Genomic DNA, 23,577 nt, shown 5'->3' on the forward strand with positions numbered 1-23,577 from the left:
GGTTGTCAGATTATAATGTGGGTTTCTGTACCTACCTTATTGTTATATGAAAAATACCCTTTAATTAACAGAAATGAATATTATAGCTTAAATTTCATTCCCAGTAAAGCATTTTGGAGGATTAAAAATTAATTTCAGTGAAATAGTGAGCTGTGAGATCTTATCTTAAGGCTGTAAAAATATGCGCCTTTTAGTCCGTATTTTGTGAATCTGGAGGTGATATGTGACACTGCTGGAATTAATGTCAGAGAGATCTATATTTTAATTCTGTTAACCCCTTACAAACAGTACTGCAGCGCATCGAAAATAACAAACTGCATTAGGAAAGCTTCATCACACGTTAGAATTTAATGATTTGCTCATGTTGTGCTTTATTGGAATTTGGTCCCTTGGCCATGGAAGCAGGACAATACCCCAAATTCAGATCTGTTTGCTCCACATGGGGCTTTTGGGAGATGGTCTCTCTGTATGCCTATGTATGTGTATATTTATGTGTGACTGTGTCTCTGTGTATCTGTATATATGTGTCGATATATCATTTTGTGTATTTCTAAGAGTGTCATTATAATGACCCTTGTCCCCGCCTTCACCTTCCTATCATAATAGTACCGCGTTCCCCCCTGTAATAATGACACCGCCTTTACCTTCCTATAATAATGGCACCACCTTCACCTCCCTGTAATAATGGCACCGCCTTCACCTCCCTGTAATAATAGTACCGCGTTCCCCCTGTAATAATGACACCGCCTTCACCTCCCTGTAATAATGGCACCACCTTCACCTCCCTGTAATAATGGCACCACCTTCACCTCCCTGTAATAATGACACCGCCTTTACCTACCTGTAATAATGGCACCGCCTTCACCTCCCTGTAATAATGGCACCGCCTTCACCTCCCTGTAATAATGGCACCGCCTTCACCTCCCTGTAATAATGGCACCGCTTTCACCTCCCTGTAATAATGGCACCGCTTTCACCTCCCTGTAATAATGACACTGCCTTCACCTCCCTGTAATAATAGTACCGCGTTCCCCCCTGTAATAATGACACCGCCTTTACCTCCCAGTAATAATGACACCGCCTTCACCTCCCTGTAATAATGGCACCGCCTTCACCTCCCTGTAATAATGGCACCGCTTTCACCTCCCTGTAATAATGACACTGCCTTCACCTCCCTGTAATAATAGTACCGCGTTCCCCCCTGTAATAATGACACCGCCTTTACCTCCCAGTAATAATGACACCGCCTTCACCTCCCTGTAATAATAGTACCGCGTTCCCCCTGTAATAATGACACCGCCTTTACCTCCCAGTAATAATGACACCGCCTTCACCTCCCTGTAATAATGACACCGCCTTCACCTCCCTGTAATAATGACACCGCCTTTACCTTCCTATAATAATGGCACCACCTTACCTACCTGTAATAATGGCACCGCCTTCACCTCCCTGTAATAATAGTACCGCGTTCCCCCTGTAATAATGACACCGCTTTCACCTCCCTGTAATAATGACACCGCCTTCACCTCCCTGTAATAATGACACCGCCTTCACCTCCCTGTAATAATAGTACCGCCTTCACCTCCCTGTAATAATGACACCGCCTTCACCTCCCTGTAATAATGACACCGCCTTCACCTCCCTGTAATAATAGTACCGCGTTCCCCCCTGTAATAATGACACCGCCTTCACCTCCCTGTAATAATGACACCGCCTTCACCTCCCTGTAATAACAGTACCGCGTTCCCCCCTGTAATATTAATACCGCCTTCACCTCCCTGTAATAATGACACCGCCTTCACCTCCCTGTAATAACAGTACCGCGTTCCCCCCTGTAATATTAATACCGCCTTCACCTCCCTGTAATAATGACACCGCCTTTACCTCCTAGTAATAATGACACCACCATCACCCCCTGTAATATCAATACTGCCTTCATCTCCCTGTAATAATAGTACCGCGTTCCCCCCTGTAATAATGACACCGCCTTCACCTCCCTGTGTTTGTTTCTGTGTGACTGCATCTGTATGCCTTCACCTCCCTGTAATAATAGTACCGCGTTCCCCCTGTAATAATGACACCGCCTTTACCTTCCTGTAATAATGACACCGCCTTCACCTCCCTGTAATAATGACACCGCCTTCACCTACCTGTAATAATGGCACCGCCTTCACCTCCCTGTAATAATGGCACCGCCTTCACCTCCCTGTAATAATAGTACCGCGTTCCCCCTGTAATAATGACACCGCCTTCACCTCCCTGTAATAATGACACCGCCTTTACCTACCTGTAATAATGGCACCGCCTTCACCTCCCTGTAATAATGACACCGCCTTTACCTTCCTGTAATAATGACACCGCCTTCACCTCCCTGTAATAATGACACCGCCTTTACCTACCTGTAATAATGGCACCGCCTTCACCTCCCTGTAATAATGGCACCGCCTTCACCTCCCTGTAATAATAGTACCGCGTTCCCCCTGTAATAATGACACCGCCTTCACCTCCCTGTAATAATGGCACCGCCTTCACCTCCCTGTAATAATGGCACCGCTTTCACCTCCCTGTAATAATGACACTGCCTTCACCTCCCTGTAATAATAGTACCGCGTTCCCCCCTGTAATAATGACACCGCCTTTACCTCCCAGTAATAATGACACCGCCTTCACCTCCCAGTAATAATAGTACCGCGTTCCCCCTGTAATAATGACACCGCCTTTACCTCCCAGTAATAATGACACCGCCTTCACCTCCCTGTAATAATGACACCGCCTTCACCTCCCTGTAATAATGACACCGCCTTTACCTTCCTATAATAATGGCACCACCTTACCTACCTGTAATAATGGCACCGCCTTCACCTCCCTGTAATAATAGTACCGCGTTCCCCCTGTAATAATGACACCGCTTTCACCTCCCTGTAATAATGACACCGCCTTCACCTCCCTGTAATAATGACACCGCCTTCACCTCCCTGTAATAATAGTACCGCCTTCACCTCCCTGTAATAATGACACCGCCTTCACCTCCCTGTAATAATGACACCGCCTTCACCTCCCTGTAATAATAGTACCGCGTTCCCCCCTGTAATAATGACACCGCCTTCACCTCCCTGTAATAATGACACCGCCTTCACCTCCCTGTAATAACAGTACCGCGTTCCCCCCTGTAATATTAATACCGCCTTCACCTCCCCTGTAATAATGACACCGCCTTCACCTCCCTGTAATAACAGTACCGCGTTCCCCCCTGTAATATTAATACCGCCTTCACCTCCCTGTAATAATGACACCGCCTTTACCTCCTAGTAATAATGACACCACCATCACCCCCTGTAATATCAATACTGCCTTCATCTCCCTGTAATAATAGTACCGCGTTCCCCCCTGTAATAATGACACCGCCTTCACCTCCCTGTGTTTGTTTCTGTGTGACTGCATCTGTATGCCTTCACCTCCCTGTAATAATAGTACCGCGTTCCCCCTGTAATAATGACACCGCCTTTACCTTCCTGTAATAATGACACCGCCTTCACCTCCCTGTAATAATGACACCGCCTTCACCTCCCTGTAATAATAGTACCGCCTTCACCTCCCTGTAATAATGACACCGCCTTCACCTCCCTGTAATAATGACACCGCCTTCACCTCCCTGTAATAATAGTACCGCCTTCACCTCCCTGTAATAATAGTACCGCCTTCACCTCCCTGTAATAATGACACCGCCTTCACCTCCCTGTAATAATGACACCGCCTTCACCTCCCTGTAATAACAGTACCGCGTTCCCCCCTGTAATAATGACACCGCCTTTACCTTCCTGTAATAATGACACCGCCTTCACCTCCCTGTAATAATGACACCGCCTTCACCTCCCTGTAATAATGACACCGCCTTCACCTCCCTGTAATAATAGTACCGCGTTCCCCCCTGTAATAATGACACCGCCTTTACCTTCCTGTAATAATGACACCGCCTTTACCTCCCAGTAATAATGACACCGCCTTCACCTCCCTGTAATAATGACACCGCCTTTACCTCCCAGTAATAATGACACCGCCTTCACCCCCTGTAATATTAATACTGCCTTCATCTCCCTGTAATAATTACACCGCCTTTACCTCCCTGTAATAATTACACCAACTTTACCTTCCTGTAATAATGACCGCGTTTATCACCCAGTAATAATGACACCGCCTTCACCTCCCTGTAATAATGAAACCGCCTTCACCCCCTGTAATATTAATACCACCTTCACCTCCCTGTAATAATGACACCGCCTTTACCTCCCAGTAATAATGAAACCGCCTTCACCCCCTGTAATATTAATACTGCCTTCACCTCCCTGTAATAATGACACCGCCTTTACCTTCTAGTAATAATGACACCACCATCACCCCCTGTAATATCAATACTGCCTTCACCTCCCTGTAATAATGACACCGCCTTTACCTCCTAGTAATAATGACACCACCATCACCCCCGTAATATCAATACTGCCTTCATCTCCCTGTAATAATTACACCGCCTTTACCTCCCTGTAATAATGACACCAACTTTACCTTCCTGTAATTTCAATACTGCCTTTACCTCCTAGTAATAATGACCGCGTTTATCTCCCAGTAATAATGACACCGCCTTCACCTCCCTGTAATATTAATAACGCCTTCACCCCAGTAATAATGACACCACATTCAGCTTCCCGTGGTAATGACATCATTTCTCTAACTGTATTTTTAATTCTTGCCATACACACCATTAACGTCCTGTACATGTATTTATTGTGCTATTACATTGCACAGCATTTTGCTATTCATAAAGGCAGATGAAGAGTTGAAAAAAAAACCCCACATTTTAAATACTTATTTGCAAAACTATTCCACTTACTATAATTAACATTAATATAATATTAAAGGAGAACAGCTGGAACCCGCAGCTTAGCTCAGTATTTGCCAGGGAGCATACAATGCCCACAGCAGCCATGTAAAAAAAATCATCTTTGTTCTCCTGGCATGCAGGTCCATAATTAACCGCCATCCATTACGGATCGAGAGACGGATTAAGTAATGGGGGACATTACAAATGCACAATAGTCTCGTTTGGACCCAAGACGCAAACTGCGACCTTCCTGCCAATAAGAACTTTAATATTATTACCATCATTTATTTAACACCAAACACATCCCAGATCTTAGATCAAACGGCTGATCAGGGAAACAGCGCATACATAGAAAATGCTGCCATTTGTTTTGCAATAGTTGGAAGTTCTGAAAGAAGAATAAAATCGAATTTAAATTGAGATATTTGTGTTATTTGTGTGAAGAGATGAAAAATCCAACTTTTGTTATAAGAAGGGTTTTAATGTATCGGATTAAACAATAAATTAGTGATTTTGCCTGGAAACAAAATCAATGTGTAAAATTAACTAAATTAACGCTTAGGTAACATTGTCACACCACAACTAGATACAATCCCTATAAATATAACTACAATGTCTCTTACAGGGTTACTCCAACCACCATGACCACAGTGATTTGAAGGTTACAGAGATATTTGTAATAGTGTGCTCCAGCTTGGGGCTCCCTCCCGCCATGTGCTCTCTCCAGCCTGGTGCTCCCTCCAGCCTGGAGCTCCCTCCTGCCATGTGCTCCCTCCCGCCTTGTGCTCCATCCTGCCTGGGGGTCCCTCTCCCAGTGCACCCTCCCTCCGTGTGCTCCATCCTGCTGTGTGCTCCCTCCAGCCGTGTGCTCCCTCCGTGTGCTCCCTCCAGCCGTGTGCTCCCTCCCGCCATGTGCTCCCTCCAGCCTGGGGGTCCCTCTGACAGTGCACCCTCCCTCCCTCCGTGTGCTCCATCCTGCTGTGTGCTCCATCCTGCTGTGTGCTCCCTCCCTCCAGCCGTGTGCTCCCTCCCTCCAGCCGTGTGCTCCCTCCAGCCGTGTGCTCCCTCCCGCCATGTGCTCCCTCCAGTCGTGTGCTCCCTCCAGTCGTGTGCTCCCTCCCGCCATGTGCTCCCTCCTGCCGTGTGCACCCTCTCACCATGTGCTCCCTCACACAGTGCTCCACCCTCCAATCCCTCTTTAATAATATCTCCTCCCCCACCCTCCAGTAGCTCTATAATAATATCCCCTCCTCCACCCTCCACTCGCTCTATACCTCCCTCCAGTCCCTCTATAATAATATCCCTCTCTGTATGACTATGTTTTTTTCTGTGTGACTGCATCTGTATGTGTGTCTCTGTATGTTTCTGCGAGACTATGTATGTTTCTTTGTGCCCCGCCCTCCAGCCCCTCTATAATAATATCCCTTACCACACCCTCCAGTCCCTCTATAATAATATCTCTTCTCCCACCCAGCAGTCGCTCTATAATAATATCCCCTCCCCCAGCCTCTAGTCACTCTATAATAATACACCCTCCCCCCACCCTCCAGTCCATCTTTAATAATATCCCGTTACCCATCCTCCAGTCCCTCTATGATAATATCCCCCCAGTCCCTCTACAATAATATCCCCTCCGCCACCCTCCAGTGCCTCAATAATAATATCCCCTCCCCCACTCTCCAGTCCCTTTATGAAAATATCCCCTCCAAATTAGTGAATAACTGCATGCGATGGGCCGCTATGTAACTGCATGTTAATTGCGTGATTCTGACCCATGAAAAGGACACACATTGTGAATTTCTAATAAAATAAAGTAAATATTATTCAGAAAACGTACAGTGTGGCAGTGTGGAAGTGCGGCTCCGTGTCTCTCTGTTTCCAAATGTGGATCGCTGCATCATCTTTTTCGCCCTATGGAAAACACAGATATTTATTGAACGTAGAAATTAGTGAGAATTTGCTTAACCGACGCGTTTCCCTCGTACTTTAGAATCTGCCTCATTTCATGAGTTACCCGTACAAGTTTAGGAGAAATATTTAGGATTTAGCTAGAACCAAGCCTCCTATCTTTCCTACAATACAGCTCTTACTCACATAAATCTCTCGCATTTTACCAGATACCATTTCCATTTCTTCACTCTAAGATTGGAGGATTCTAATGGGGAATGTGAGTGACCTCTTCTATGTGTCTGTACCAACACTAACACGTATCCCAGAGATTGTAGAAGGGCTATTCTCCTATCTCACCAGATACATCCGTAAGAAGATAAATTGGAAACGTAACTCAAGAGATATTGTATGTGTGTGCTTCCTTCCTGGTACTCCAATATTAACTTACCCCTAATCTATTGTATACACATAATAGAATTATCATCTACTCTTACATACTAACGTCTTAGCACTAGCTGTTGTTATTGAAAGGTTTTCCTTGTTATAAGTAAAGATAGTGAGATAGTGTCTCCTGATTGCTGACAAAAATCTCTAAATTCATATTGTACAGCAGTGTAGGATATGTTGGGTCTTTATAAGTAATAACACACAATCGTCTCCCACAAAGAGCAAATTCAGCATACATTGTGCCACCTTCTCTGGCCTGCGCCTGCCTCAGCTGCTTGTCCTAACTGCCCATACCTGCCCATACCTGTCCTAACTGCCCATACCTGCCCATACCTGTCCTAACTGCCCATAATTGCCCTACCTGCCCATACCTGCTTATACCTGTCCTAACTGCCTATTATTATTATTGCCATGTATAAAGTGTCAACAGATTCCGTAGCTCTTTACAATATTATGAGAGGGGGGATGTAAGTATAAATAGGACAATTACAAGAAAACTTACAGGAACAATAGGTTGAAGACGACCCTGCTCAAACAAGCTTACAGTCTATAGGTTACCGTCCTAACTGCCCATACCTGCACTAACTGCCCATACCTGCACCAACTGTCCACATCTGCCCTAACTGCCCATACCTGCCCTAACTGCCCATACCTGCACTAACTGCCCATACCTGCACTAACTGCCCATACCTGCACTAACTGCCTATACCCGACTAGCTGCCAATGCCTGCACTAACTGCCCATGCCTGCCCTAACTGCCCATACCTGCACTAACTGCCCATACCTGCACTAACTGTCCACATCTGCCCTGTGGCGAAACCAACTTCGCCACTGTGGGCTGGAGAAGCCTGGCTGCTAGCCTCCTGCCCTGCGACTACGGCCCATGGACATATTGCTCTATAAACACTATATTTGGGCATGTAATAATTTATATTGCTGCTACTGGCCCTTTAAAATCAGCGATGGACATATTGGTACTTTTGGGACTAATGTCCCTTTAAGACTTTGTAACATATCCCAGTAATACTGTCTGAAATATTATGTAGGTATTTATGTGTTCAGTTAAACTGGGGATATGTAGAAATGTGTGTTTTATGTGTTAAATGTATCAGTATGTAATTTTATGTCTTTTACTGTCTTTTTGCAACCATGTGGTTAATGGAGTCTGACTCTAGTCCTAGATAATTGGATTACTTCTCCAATTATCTCCAGGGCAGAAGGGAGGAAGCCGGGATGCATTGTGGGGGATGTTTTACTTCTGTTTGAGCCAGATTGTGCCATGCTGCAAGCCTGGGCCCAAAAGATACTTTTAGTAACTTTTAAACCCCTGGTCGGATTCATGCCATTTTTTAATATGTTGTTCCCCTGAATGGATTGATTGTGGATATGTATTTTTATGGGAATGTGATGTATGGTTTTAAAGTTATGAAAGTTGTGTAAAAGTATATTTTACTCTGTATGCATAATGGGATTATGTGTCACACTAAGGGGAGGGGATGTGTGGGAGGTAACATCTATGTCATTGGTTCTTTTATGCCTCCCCCTGGGTGTGGCCTGTATGTGTGAGTTGGAAATAAAAGCCAGACTGGGTGTCCCAGTCTAGAGTTCCTGCTTAACCCTCAAAATGAAGTGTCGTCTCGTTCTTGGGGGGGATTGGATTGTAAGCTGACTGCCAAGAGTGTAAGCCGATTGTATGCTTTTCTTGTTCAGCTGTTACAGTTCGGAGTGTTATTTCGTATCCAGATCGGGAGTGTGGTGTTCTGCAGTAGCTGTGCCTGTATCCAGAAAAGGGGATTATCGCCTAAACGGATTTTTCCCCTTTTATGCTGAAACGGTCCGTTACAATTGGTGGCAAGCGGCGGGATCGTTCCTACAACCAGAGGGACAGCTACAGACAACACCATTCCTGGATTACAAAGTGAGGGCAACGCCAGTACCCGTACAGCGCCCCTATCTACAAGGAACCAACTGCAGCAGAGCAAGCATGGCACCCAGCTACACTCAAGAGGCGTATGACAGAGAGGTCACCAAGATACTGGCTTTATGCGGACCCAACCCCTCAGAATATAGAGTGCAGCGTGTGAAGCAAGCAGTGCGAGAGTACTTGCCGTGGGAATCAGAGCGGGCCAGGGGGTTTGCAGACCTCCCTCCCCAGCGGCAATGTGTGGCCCAGGGAGCTGATGGTGTCGTCCATCCTCCCCAGCAGTCGTGTGTGTCCAAGGGAGCCGAAGGTGCAGTCCTTCCTCCCCAGCGGCAGGCTGAGTTACAGGGGGCAGAGGTTGTTGTTCCTGCCCCCCAGCAGCAAAGTGAGATGCCAAGAAGGCAGTGTGAAGTGAAGGGAGAGGAGAGCAGCGTCCTCCCTCCCCAGCGGCAATGTGTGCCCCAGGGAGCTGATGGTGTCGTCCATCCTCCCCAGCAGCCGTGTGTGTCCAAAGGAGCCGAAGGTGCAGTCCTTCCTCCCCAGCGGCAGGCTGAGTTACAGGGGGCAGAGGTTGTTGTTCCTGCCCCCCAGCAGAAAAGTGATATGCCAAGAAGGCAGTGTGAAGGGAAGGGAGAGGAGAGCAGCGTCCTCCCTCCCCAGCGGCAATGTGTGCCCCAGGGAGCTGATGGTGTCGTCCATCCTCCCCAGCAGCCGTGTGTGTCCAAGGGAGCCGAAGGTGCAGTCCTTCCTCCCCAGCGGCAGGCTGAGTTACAGGGGGCAGAGGTTGTTGTTCCTGCCCCCCAGCAGCAGAGTGAGATGCCAAGACGGCCGTGTGAAGCGAAGGGAGAGGAGAGCAGCGTCCTCCCTCCCCAGCGGCAGTGTGTGCCCCAGGGAGCTGATGGTGTCGTCCATCCTCCCCAGCGGCAGTGTGTCCTGCAGGGAGCAGAGACAGTCAGTCTCGCACCCCAGCAGCCGGACAAGAGAATGAAAGGGGAGACAGCTGGTCCCCCTTTCCACCAGCAGAGAGAGTGGCAGGGAGAGGAGCCTGCTAACCCCCCTCCCCAGCGGCAGTTTACCGTCCAGAGAGAGGAGCTTGTTACACCCTCTCTCCAGCGGCAGCCTAACCCACCAAGGGGAGATGTTAAGCCCCACATCTGTGCAGATGGGACCGTAGTCTCTGCACTTACAGCACAAGGGATAGGGACGGTCGGTCCTGTCCCCCAGCCACAGAGCGATATATCTAAAGGGGAGACAGTCGGTCTCCAGCAGCCAGGCTCCCACCAGACTACTCCCGTGGTAGTGCTGGCAACAGGACAGAGTACCGCTGGTCTCTGCCCCCTCAGCAACCCACCAAGGCAGCCTATCAGTCTCTCACCCAGCCGTGGGGAGGCGCCTGAACTTGGACAAAATTCTCCCTCACCCAGGTGTGGTAACTGTTTATTATGGGTGGGCTGCTCTACTACTTCTGTTCTGTGGGTGGGTTGCTGGACTAACCAGGGCACTGACCGGCAGGAGGTCAGATACCCTGTTAGTCTAATTGGTAAAGGGGAGAATTGTGGCGAAACCAACTTCGCCACTGTGGGCTGGAGAAGCCTGGCTGCTAGCCTCCTGCCCTGCGACTACGGCCCATGGACATATTGCTCTATAAACACTATATTTGGGCATGTAATAATTTATATTGCTGCTACTGGCCCTTTAAAATCAGCGATGGACATATTGGTACTTTTGGGACTAATGTCCCTTTAAGACTTTGTAACATATCCCAGTAATACTGTCTGAAATATTATGTAGGTATTTATGTGTTCAGTTAAACTGGGGATATGTAGAAATGTGTGTTTTATGTGTTAAATGTATCAGTATGTAATTTTATGTCTTTTACTGTCTTTTTGCAACCATGTGGTTAATGGAGTCTGACTCTAGTCCTAGATAATTGGATTACTTCTCCAATTATCTCCAGGGCAGAAGGGAGGAAGCCGGGATGCATTGTGGGGGATGTTTTACTTCTGTTTGAGCCAGATTGTGCCATGCTGCAAGCCTGGGCCCAAAAGATACTTTTAGTAACTTTTAAACCCCTGGTCGGATTCATGCCATTTTTTAATATGTTGTTCCCCTGAATGGATTGATTGTGGATATGTATTTTTATGGGAATGTGATGTATGGTTTTAAAGTTATGAAAGTTGTGTAAAAGTATATTTTACTCTGTATGCATAATGGGATTATGTGTCACACTAAGGGGAGGGGATGTGTGGGAGGTAACATCTATGTCATTGGTTCTTTTATGCCTCCCCCTGGGTGTGGCCTGTATGTGTGAGTTGGAAATAAAAGCCAGACTGGGTGTCCCAGTCTAGAGTTCCTGCTTAACCCTCAAAATGAAGTGTCGTCTCGTTCTTGGGGGGGATTGGATTGTAAGCTGACTGCCAAGAGTGTAAGCCGATTGTATGCTTTTCTTGTTCAGCTGTTCCAGTTCGGAGTGTTATTTCGTATCCAGATCGGGAGTGTGGTGTTCTGCAGTAGCTGTGCCTGTATCCAGAAAAGGGGATTATCGCCTAAACGGATTTTTCCCCTTTTATGCTGAAACGGTCCGTTACATGCCCTATCTGCCCATACCTGCCCTAAATGCCCATACCTGCACTAACTGCCCATACCTGCACTAACTGCCCATACCTGCACTAACTGCCCATACCTGCACTAACTGTCCACATCTGCCCTAACTGCCCATACCTGCCCTAAATGCCCATACCTACACTAACTGACCACATCTGCCCTAACTGCCCATACCTGCCCTAAATGCCCATACCTACACTAACTGTCCACATCTGCCCTAACTGCCCATACCTGCACTAACTGCCAATACCTGCACTAACTGTCCACATCTGCCCTAACTGCCCATACCTGCCCTAAATGCCCATACCTACACTAACTGTCCACATCTGCGCTAACTGCCCATACCTGCCCTAAATGCCCATACCTACACTAACTGTCCACATCTGCCCTAACTGCCCATACCTGCACTAACTGCCAATACCTGCACTAACTGTCCACATCTGCCCTTACTGCCCATACCTGCCCTAAATGCCCATACCTACACTAACTGTCCACATCTGCCCTAACTGACCATACCTGCACTAACTGCCTATACCCGACTAGCTTCCAATGCTTGCACTAACTGCCCATGCCTGCACTAACTGCCCATACCTGCACTAACTGTCCACATCTGCCCTAACTGCCTATACTGCCCTAACTGCCCTTACCTGCACTAACCGCCTATACCCTCCAAACTGTGCATGCCTGCACTAACTGCCCATACCTGCCCTAACTGACCATACCTGCACTAACTGTCCATACCTGTCCATACCTGCCCTAACTGCCCACATCTGCCCTAACTGCCCATACTTGCACTAACTGCCCATACCTGCACTAACTGTCCATACCTGCCCATACCTGCACTACCTGCCCATACCTGCCCACATTTGCACTAACTGCCCATACCTGCACTAACTGCCCATACCTGCACTAATTGCCCACACCAGCACTAACTGCCCATACCTGCACTAACTGCCCACACCTGCACTAACTGCCCACACCTGCACTAATTGCCCACACCTGCACTAACTGCCCATACTTGCACTAACTGCCCATACCTGCACTAACTGCCCACACCTGCACTAATTGCCCACACCTGCACTAATTGCCCATACCTGCACTAACTGCCCATACCTGAGTGAGCCTCTTTCATGATGCCTCTCATATGAATAAGGTTTTACTATTTGAAATGTTAACAAGGTAAATCGTTATGGTTACTGTCAGATGTACCCGCAGAAAATGTTCTGTGCGCAAGCCATACTGTGTACATATTCACTGGTGCAATCTGGTTACCCTAATGGTTACTACATGGCTACTTCTACCAGTACCCCAAGATATCTGTTACAACAAATACAGGTCTGTAATCCTCAAACTGATACTCTCAATGAATGCCCGCTAGATGAGAACCGTTTTATGTCCGTTCAGATCACGCACTATACCTTCATAAAGACTTTTGGGGTTCAGGTAGCAGATTGAGGGCTCTATCCAGTGTTAAAGCTGGAATGACAATGTTTTTTTTTTTTGTTTCTTTTTAGGTTAAGGAAACTCTCAGCAATTATTTTATGAGAATATTGCACATTAAATCCTGCCATATCATTACCCAGCTCAATTATTCAAATACGTTTATTTTACTCCCGTTTTATAGGCCATGAAAAGGAGTTTTTCTGAGCTCAGTATCTTATCTGAAGCTTTAATATTTCTCTCATAATCTATTCACCAGCAAATTGGCTTATTGCGCTGTTTTACATCCTATATAAATGCAAATTATTAATATTAAGCTGAGTGGAGAACAAGGAACGTGAATTTAGTATATTAATCAGGAGTGTATACAGTTATGTTACCTATAAAATACGCATTTACCCCCCCTCATTGCTACAAATGATCGCAGTTTATGCAGCTATAATGCAACTCTGCAACCACTGCATATTAATAAGACGCAATATGGACAAATTGGCATTTTATTCATTATGTGCACAACCAGTTCTTTCTGGAGTTTGTCCTGATTGCAGGGCTATAAGAGTGAGCAGAGAATGTGGAAACACGTTGTCACCATAAACACTGGCGTTGTTACCGTGGATCTACAATCTGTGTAAAAGTAACCAGTGATAAACGATAGTTAGCTTCCAATGGGTTACATTCGATCAAGGCATATAAACTTGGGACAACATCTTAAATAATGATGGATGGAGGAGAGTTTATTGGTGTGCTGTGATTGTTGAAGCCCTTTACAGTGGAATTTCTGCAATATTAGAGCTTTGCTCCCCATTGGACTGATCTCCACAGTGCTTAGCGCATGTTTTTGCTTTAAAAAATGACAAGTGATTGAGCTGTGCTCCATACTAATCGTATAACACAATCTGATATATAGCAGCCATAAACATAGCTCAGGATTCTGTAATTCTGACATCACATACAACTAACATCACCTACTATAACCAATGATGTCATGTGGCGCTTACATCACATTTCCATTACATAGATCACATTAGACATGTGCAATTCGTTTCGTTCTGAATGCAAATCCGGGCGAATTTCGAAAATGCGCACTTTTGGATGCTTCCGATTGTCCGAAGTGGCGAATTGCCGAAATTCCGAATTGCCGAATTTCAGAATGCCGAACCGAACAAAATTCACGAAGTTCTGAAGTGCCGAATTTTGGAATGCCAAACTAATCCGAATTGCCGAAGTGGGGTAGAGGTAGGGTTAGGGATAGGTATAAGGTTAGTGGTTGGGTTAGTAGTAGGGGTAGAGTTAGGGGTCGGGGTAGGGTTAGGTTCAGGGGTTGGGTTAGGGGTTGGGGTAGGGTTAGTGGTTGGAGTAGGGGTAGGGTAGGGAACCCTACCCATAACCCTAACCCTACCCTAACCCTACACCTATCCCTACCCCTAACCTTACCCTACCCCTAACTCTAACCCTACCTTAACCCTACACTCACCCAAAGTCCTGAAGTTCCGAAGTGTCAAATTACCAAAGTCCCGAATTTTCAAATGCCGAACCGAATATTTTTCCCATGCACATCCCTAGATCACATAATATGACCAGTGACATCCACTTAATTTTGACCAAAATAAATTATGGATAAGTTTCAAATATTTTTTTGTCTAACCATCAGCAATGTGTTCCTTCCAGTTCCCAGATTAGTAGATAAAACTCTGTGTCTGCGGGTTTCATATCACAGTGTAATAAATGTACTTCCAGGGAAATATCTTATGAAATATCCTGTCTTATGAAGAATATCTCTGCATGTACATCATATAATTTTATCAACATCGCAAAACGTGATAAATTCTAGACATGATTCAACAGCGAAACGTATCTAAAGTCTGAGGAAGGATGATTTCACTGTCCAGTTCATTTCCAAACTTGGGAAGCCAGTCTTTCATTTCAAACCGAGAAAATTTGCCGCCTCGACAGCAGCAAGGCCTCTCCGCTCCATAAGAAACGTAGTAGTAGTCGGTCAATTTCAGGAGTATAAAACCGAACAAAATACCGAACCAATCCTTTGGCTCCTAGGTTGCGATTGTTCGCCTACTTCATGCAACCAATCCTACCGATGGCACTCTAGTGACATGAATTGCAACGACAGCAGCAAGGCCTCTCCGGGCACAAAGCAGTCACTGGGGTAAGCTTTGCCGGCCTTAATTTCGTTATTTTGTTTACACAGAGTATTTTAATCAATCTTTGAATGAATAAAAGTGTCATTTCTCATAAAGTCAAATAGACAATTATTTAAAAAAAAAAAGGTAGAGAAATTACCAAATATTATACAATTTTTTTCCTTGTTAATAAGCAGTTGCTTTGAAAACCGTGTGAACAAATTCCTATTTTATGTCGTTGTTGTTGTGTGTGTGTGTGTGTGTATGTATGTTTGTGTGTGTTTATATTAATTAAAGAGTAGTAAGTTTATAGCTGACTATTTGGGAATTGTATTTTCTGGTTGAATCGATCGCTCACCTATTTAGGACATTTCGTGGCGATTATTAAAGTAGTAACTGTGAGTAATGTCACCCGCCTCCAGTTATGGCCGAGAATTCTCCATTAGGTGAGAAACGGCATTTAACATTTACAGGAAAACTGTTAGGAAAGCAAATGTTAGGATCTTAGTTCTGTATAAAGGCTGTTTCACACTATAATGTTCTGTGCGTTAATATGCCAGGTGCAGTATATGATATAATTCTGTGCTTTAATGGGAACATTCCTCAAACTCAGCTACCTAGAGTAAAGCTGTCAAATACCGTCTACAAAACAAAAATAATCTCTGATATAACGTGACGGCCACATCTTGTGGATTAATCTCTGATATAACGTGACGGCCACATCGTGTGGATTAATCTCTGATATAACGTGACGGCCACATCGTGTGGATTAATCTCTGCTATAACGTGACGGCCACATCGTGTGGATTAATCTCTGATATAACGTGACGGCCACATCTTGTGGATTAATCTCTGATATAACGTGACGCCACATCGTGTGGATTAATCTCTGATATAACGTGACGGCCACATCTTGTGGATTAATCTCTGATATAACGTGACGGCCACATCGTGTGGATTAATCTCTGATATAACGTGACGGCCACATCTTGTGGATTAATCTCTGATATAACGTGACGGCCACATCTTGTGGATTAATCTCTGATATAACGTGACGGCCACATCTTGTGGATTAATCTCTGATATAACGTGACGGCCACATCTTGTGGATTAATCTCTGATATAACGTGACGGCCACATCGTGTGGATTAATCTCTGATATAACGTGACGGCCACATTTTATGGATTAATCTCTGATATAACGTGACGGCCACATCTTGTGGATTAATCTCTGATATAACGTGACGGCCACATCGTGTGGATTAATCTCTGATATAACGTGACGGCCACATCTTGTGGATTAATCTCTGATATAACGTGACGGCCACATCTTGTGGATTAATCTCTGATATAACGTGACGGCCACATCTTGTGGATTAATCTCTGATATAACGTGACGGCCACATCTTGTGGATTAATCTCTGATATAACGGGACGGCCACATCTTGTGGATTAATCTCTGATATAACGGGACGGCCACATCGTGTGGATTAATCTCTGATATAACGTGACGGCCACATTTTATGGATTAATCTCTGATATAACGAGACGGCCACATCTTGTGGATTAATCTCTGATATAACGTGACGGCCACATCTTGTGGATTAATCTCTGATATAACGTGACGGCCACATCTTGTGGATTAATCTCTGATATAACGTGACGGCCACATCTTGTGGATTAATCTCTGATATAACGTGACGGCCACATCTTGTGGATTAATCTCTGATATAACGTGACGGCCACATCTTGTGGATTAATCTCTGATATAACGTGACGGCCACATCTTGTGGATTAATCTCTGATATAACGTGACGGCCACATCGTGTGGATTAATCTCTGATATAACGTGACGGCCACATCTTGTGGATTAATCTCTGATATAACCGGACGGCCACATCTTGTGGATTAATCTCTGATATAATGTGACGGACACATCTTGTGGATTAATCTCTGATATAACGTGACGGCCACATTTTGTGGATTAATCTCTGATATAACGTGACGGCCACATCTTGTGGATTAATCTCTGATATAACGTGACGGCCACATCGTGTGGATTAATCTCTGATATAACGCGACGGCCACATCGTGTGGATTAATCTCTGATATAACGTGACGGCCACATCTTGTGGATTAATCTCTGATATAACGTGACGGCCACATCTTGTGGATTAATCTCTGATATAACGTGACGGCCACATCTTGTGGATTAATCTCTGATATAACGTGACGGCCACATCTTGTGGATTAATCTCTGATATAACGTGACGGCCACATCGTGTGGATTAATCTCTGATATAACGTGACGGCCACATTTTGTGGATTAATCTCTGATATAACGTGACGGCCACATTTTATGGATTAATCTCTGATATAACGTGACGGCCACATCTTGTGGATTAATCTCTGATATAACGTGATGGCCACATTTTGTGGATTAATCTCTGATATAACGTGACGGCCACATCGTGTGGATTAATCTCTGATATAATGTGACGGCCACATTTTGTGGATTAATCTCTGATATAACGTGACGGCCACATCTTGTGGATTAATCTCTGATATAACGTGACGGACACATCTTGTGGATTAATCTCTGATATAACGTGACGGCCATACGGCCACATCATGTGGATTAATCTCTGATATAACGTGACGGCCACATCTTGTGGATTAATCTCTGAATGTTTCAGAAACACAAATGGGTGATACATGGTGTGTGAGTACGTTTAGGTAGTGCATGTTGTGTATGAATGCAATGTATGTGTAGCGTCTTAATCCATGCTGTGTATGAATACAATGTATGTGTAGCGTGTTAATCCATGCTGTGTATGAATACAATGTACGTGTAGCGTGTTAATCCATGCTGTGTATGAATACAATGTACGTGTAGCGTGTTAATCCATGCTGTGTATGAATACAATGTATGTGTAGCGTGTTAATGTGTGTTGTGTATGAATACAATGTATGTGTAGCATGTTAATGTGTGTTGTGTATGAATACAATGTATGTGTAGCGTGTTAATCCATGCTGTGTATGAATACAATGTACGTGTATCGTGTTAATCCATGCTGTGTATGAATACAATGTACGTGTATCGTGTTAATCCATGCTGTGTATGAATACAATGTACGTGTAGCGTGTTAATCCATGCTGTGTATGAATACAATGTATGTGTAGCGTGTTAATGTGTGTTGTGTATGAATACAATGTATGTGTAGCGTGTTAATGTGTGTTGTGTATGAATACAATGTATGTGTAGCGTCTTAATCCATGCTGTGTATGAATACAATGTACGTGTAGCGTGTTAATCCATGCTGTGTATGAGTACAATGTATGTGTAGTGTGTTAATGTGTGTTGTGTATGAATACAATGTATGTGTAGCGTGTTAGTGTGTTGTGTATGAATACAATGTATGTGTAGCGTGTTAATCCATGCTGTGTATGAATACAATGTACGTGTAGCGTGTTAATCCATGCTGTGTATGAATACAATGTATGTGTAGCATGTTAATCCATGCTGTGTATGAGTACAATGTACGTGTAGCGTGTTAATCAATGCTGTGTATGAATACAATGTATGTGTAGTGTGTTAATCCATGCTGTGCATGAATACAATGTATGTGTAGCATGTTAATCCATGCTGTGTATGAATACAATGTACGTGTAGCGTGTTAATCCATGCTGTGTATGAGTACAATGTATGTGTAGTGTGTTAATGTGTGTTGTGTATGAATACAATGTATGTGTAGCATGTTAATGTGTGTTGTGTATGAATACAATGTATGTGTAGCGTGTTAATCCATGCTGTGTATGAATACAATGTATGTGTAGCGTGTTAATCCATGCTGTGTATGAATACAATGTATGTGTAGCGTGTTAATGTGTGTTGTGTATGAATACAATGTATGTGTAGCGTGTTAATCCATTCTGTGTATGAATACAATGTACGTGTAGCGTGTTAATCCATGCTGTGTATGAATACAATGTATGTGTAGCATGTTAATCCATGCTGTGTATGAGTACAATGTACGTGTAGCATGTTAATCAATGCTGTGTATGAATACAATGTATGTGTAGTGTGTTAATCCATGCTGTGTATGAATACAATGTATGTGTAGCATGTTAATCCATGCTGTGTATGAATACAATGTACGTGTAGTGTGTTTATCCATGCTGTGTATGAATACAATGTACGTGTAGCGTGTTAATGTGTGTTGTGTATGAATACAATGTATGTGTAGCATGTTAATCCATGCTGTGTATGAATACAATGTATGTGTAGCGTGTTAATGTGTGTTGTGTATGAATACAATGTATGTGTAGCGTGTTAATGTGTGTTGTGTATGAATACAATGTATGTGTAGCGTGTTAATGTGTGTTGTGTATGAATATAATGTATGTGTAGTGTGTTTATGTGTGTTGTGTATGAATACAATGTCTATGTAGTGTGTCAATGCATGTTGTGTATAAATACAATGTATGTGCAGTGTGTCACTACATGCTGTGTATAAATACAATGTATGTGTAGCGTGTTAATGCGTGTTGTGTATGAATGCAATGTATGTGCATTGTGTCAATACATGCTGTGTATGAATACAATGTATAAGTAGTGTGTCAATGCATGTTGTGTATGAATACAATGTATATGTAGTGTGTCAACGCGTGCTGTGTATGAATACAATGTATATGTAGTGTGTCAATGCGTGCTGTGTATGAATACAATATATGTGTAGTGTATCAATGCGTGTTGTGTATGAATGCAATGTATATGTAGTGTGTCAATGCGTGCTGTGTATGAATACAATGTATGTGTAGTGTATCAATGCGTGTTGTGTATGAATACAATGTATGTGTAGTGTATCAATACATAAGATAATTAATATAGCCCTTCCATTAACAAATGCAGTAAAGTCCAGGTACTGAGTGTAATGGATCTATCACCAGGTACTGAATGGAAAGATTGTATCACCGAATACTGAATGTAAAGGTTCCATCACCAGATACTGAATGTAAAGGTTCTATCACCAGGTACTGAATGTAAAGGTTCTATCACCAGGTACTGAATGTGAAGGTTCTATCACCAGATACTGAATGTAAAGGTTCTATCACCAAATAATGAATGTAAAGGTTCTATCACCAGATACTGAATGTAAAGGTTCTATCACCAGATACTGAATGTAAAGGTTCTATCACCGAATACTGAATGTAAAGGTTCCATCACCAGATACTGAATGTAAAGGTTCTATCACCAGATACTGAATATAAAGGTTCCATCACCAAATACTGAATGTAAAGGTTCTATCACCGGATACTGAATGTAAAGGTTCTATCACCAGATACTGAATGTAAAGGTTCTATCACCAGATACTGAATGTAAAGGTTCTATCACCGAATACTGAATGTAAAGGCTCCATCACCAGATACTGAATGTAAAGGTTCTACCACTGAATACTAAATGTAAAGGTTCTATCACCAGATACTGAATGTAAAGGTTCTATCACCAGATACTGAATGTAAAGGTTCCATCACCAAATACTGAATGTAAAGGTTCTATCACCAGATACTGAATGTAAAGCTTCTATCACCAAATACTGAATGTAAAGGTTCTATCACCAGATACTGAATGTAAAGGTTCTATCACCGAATACTGAATGTAAAGGTTCCATCACCAGATACTGAATGTAAAGGTTCTACCACTGAATACTAAATGTAAAGGTTCTATCACCAGATACTGAATGTAAAGGTTCTATCACCAGATACTGAATGTAAAGCTTCTATCACCAAATACTGAATGTAAAGGTTCCATCACCAGATACTGAATGTAAAGGTTCTATCACCGAATACTGAATGTAAAGGTTCCATCACCAGATACTGAATGTAAAGGTTCTACCACTGAATACTAAATGTAAAGGTTCTATCACCAGATACTGAATGTAAAGTTTCTATCACCAGATACTGAATGTAAAGCTTCTATCACCAAATACTGAATGTAAAGGTTCCATCACCAGATACTGAATGTAAAGGTTCTATCACCGGATACTGAATATAAAGGTTCTATCACCAGATACTGAATGTAAAGGTTCTATCACCAAATACTGAATGTAAAGGTTCTATCACCAGATACTGAATGTAAAGGTTCTATCACCGGATACTGAATGTAAAGGTTCTATCACCAGATACTGAATGTAAAGGTTCTATCACCAGATACTGAATGTAAAGCTTCTATCACCAAATACTGAATGTAAAGGTTCTATCACCAGATACTGAATGTAAAGGTTCTATCACCGAATAATGAATGTAAAGGTTCCATCACCAGATACTGAATGTAAAGGTTCTACCACTGAATACTAAATGTAAAGGTTCTATCACCAGATACTGAATGTAAAGGTTCCATCACCAGATACTGAATGTAAAGGTTCTATCACCAGGTACTGAATGTAAATATTGTATCACCAGATACTGAATGTAAAGGTTCTATCACCAGATACTGAATGTAAAGCTTCTATCACCAAATACTGAATGTAAAGGTTCTATCACCGGATACTAAATGTAAAGGTTCTATCACCAGATACTGAATGTAAAGCTTCTATCACCAAATACTGAATGTAAAGGTTCTATCACCGGATACTTAATGTGAAGGTTCTATCACCAGATACTGAATGTAAAGGTTCTATCACCGAATACTGAATGTAAAGGTTCCCTCACCAGATACTGAATGTAAAGGTTCTACCACTGAATACTAAATGTAAAGGTTCTATCACCGAATACTGAATGTAAAGGTTCCATCACCAGATACTGAATGTAAAGGTTCTATCACCGAATACTGAATGTAAAGGTTCCATCACCAGATACTGAATGTAAAGGTTATATCACCAGGTACTGAATGTAAATATTGTATCACCAGATACTGAATGTAAAGGTTCTATCACCAGATACTGAATGTAAAGCTTCTATCACCAAATACTGAATGTAAAGGTTCTATCACCGGATACTTAATGTGAAGGTTCTATCACCAGATACTGAATGTAAAGGTTCTATCACCGAATACTGAATGTAAAGGTTCCATCACCAGATACTGAATGTAAAGGTTCTACCACTGAATACTAAATGTAAAGGTTCTATCACCAGATACTGAATGTAAAGGTTCTATCACCAGATACTGAATGTAAAGGTTCTATCACCAGATACTGAATGTAAAGGTTCTATCACCAGATACTGAATGTAAAGGTTCTATCACCAGATACTGAATGTAAAGGTTCTATCACCAGATACTGAATGTAAAGGTTCTATCATCGGATACTGAATGTAAAGGTTCTATCACCAGATACTGAATGTAAAGGTTCTATCACCGGATACTAAATGTAAAGGTTCTATGACCAGATACTGAATGTAAAGGTTCTATCACCGGATACTGAATGTAAAGGTTCTATCACCGGATACTGAATGTAAAGGTTCTATCACCAGATACTGAATGTAAAGGTTCTACCACTGAATACTAAATGTAAAGGTTCTATCACCAGATACTGAATGGAAAAGGTTCTGCCTCCTAAGTCTAACCCTAGTGAATTCTATAGTTATGCCACCGGAAGGAATAGACGGAATAAAGCCTATTTACATTTTTAAAATGAAACCTGTTTTGGAAACTTTTGTTCTGCATTGAAAGACGGGACATTATTACTAATGCAGGAATCCTTTCCCTTGTTTGTGGGACCCCTATTCTTTCATTAGAACGATAGTGATAATCGAATGTCAGGGACAATTTATCTCTGGTGTTAAAGCTGCTGACGGTTTGATTTTACCTTCTAAGATTGCAAAAAGTTAGGTTCTGCGTTAATAATTTCAATTTCTTTGTAGGCAGCCAAAGAGTGACAAATGATCCGTATACGACTAATAATTACTGCAAGGAAAGCAAATCTGGAAGGAAAAATAAATAGACATCGCAGCTACAACAATGATAGTGTTTGAAGAAATAATTCCTCAACAGAGTTGTGCACATTCAATCAATTCCTTTAGTTATTTTTTTAATTTTAGTTTGTCCAAAATGTCAAAATGTTTGATTTGGAAAAAAAATAAAATAAATTTTGAATAATTTCCGAAGCAAACCAAATTTTGGATACCGTTATTTCCATTATTTGAAAGGATACTAAATTGGGGCACTGCTTAGCAGATAACACTGTAACTTAATATCACTAAAGGGACGCTCCAGCAACAAATACAATGTTAATGCATTCATTAAATTCACAGCCAGGCTGCAGACA

At 43.0% G+C, this 23,577-nt stretch overlaps 1 protein-coding gene across 5 annotated transcripts in view; it reads right to left on the bottom strand.

Moving 5' to 3' along the window:
• The window catches only part of PKNOX2 (PBX/knotted 1 homeobox 2), a 327,238-nt gene that overhangs the window by 210,932 nt on the left and 92,729 nt on the right, over nt 1-23,577 (bottom strand). For 4 of the 5 annotated variants that reach the window (XM_063436753.1, XM_063436752.1, XM_063436748.1 and 1 more), the window contains exon 3: nt 6,714-6,787. The exons of the other annotated variant lie outside the window; for it this stretch is intronic. The gene's annotated coding sequence lies outside the window, so the exon portion shown is untranslated. The remainder of the gene's footprint in view (nt 1-6,713; nt 6,788-23,577) is intronic. 5 annotated transcript variants of the gene reach the window in all.

This window comes from Pelobates fuscus, chromosome 11 (assembly GCF_036172605.1).
Source record: "Pelobates fuscus isolate aPelFus1 chromosome 11, aPelFus1.pri, whole genome shotgun sequence".
Lineage (NCBI taxonomy): Eukaryota > Metazoa > Chordata > Amphibia > Anura > Pelobatidae > Pelobates > Pelobates fuscus.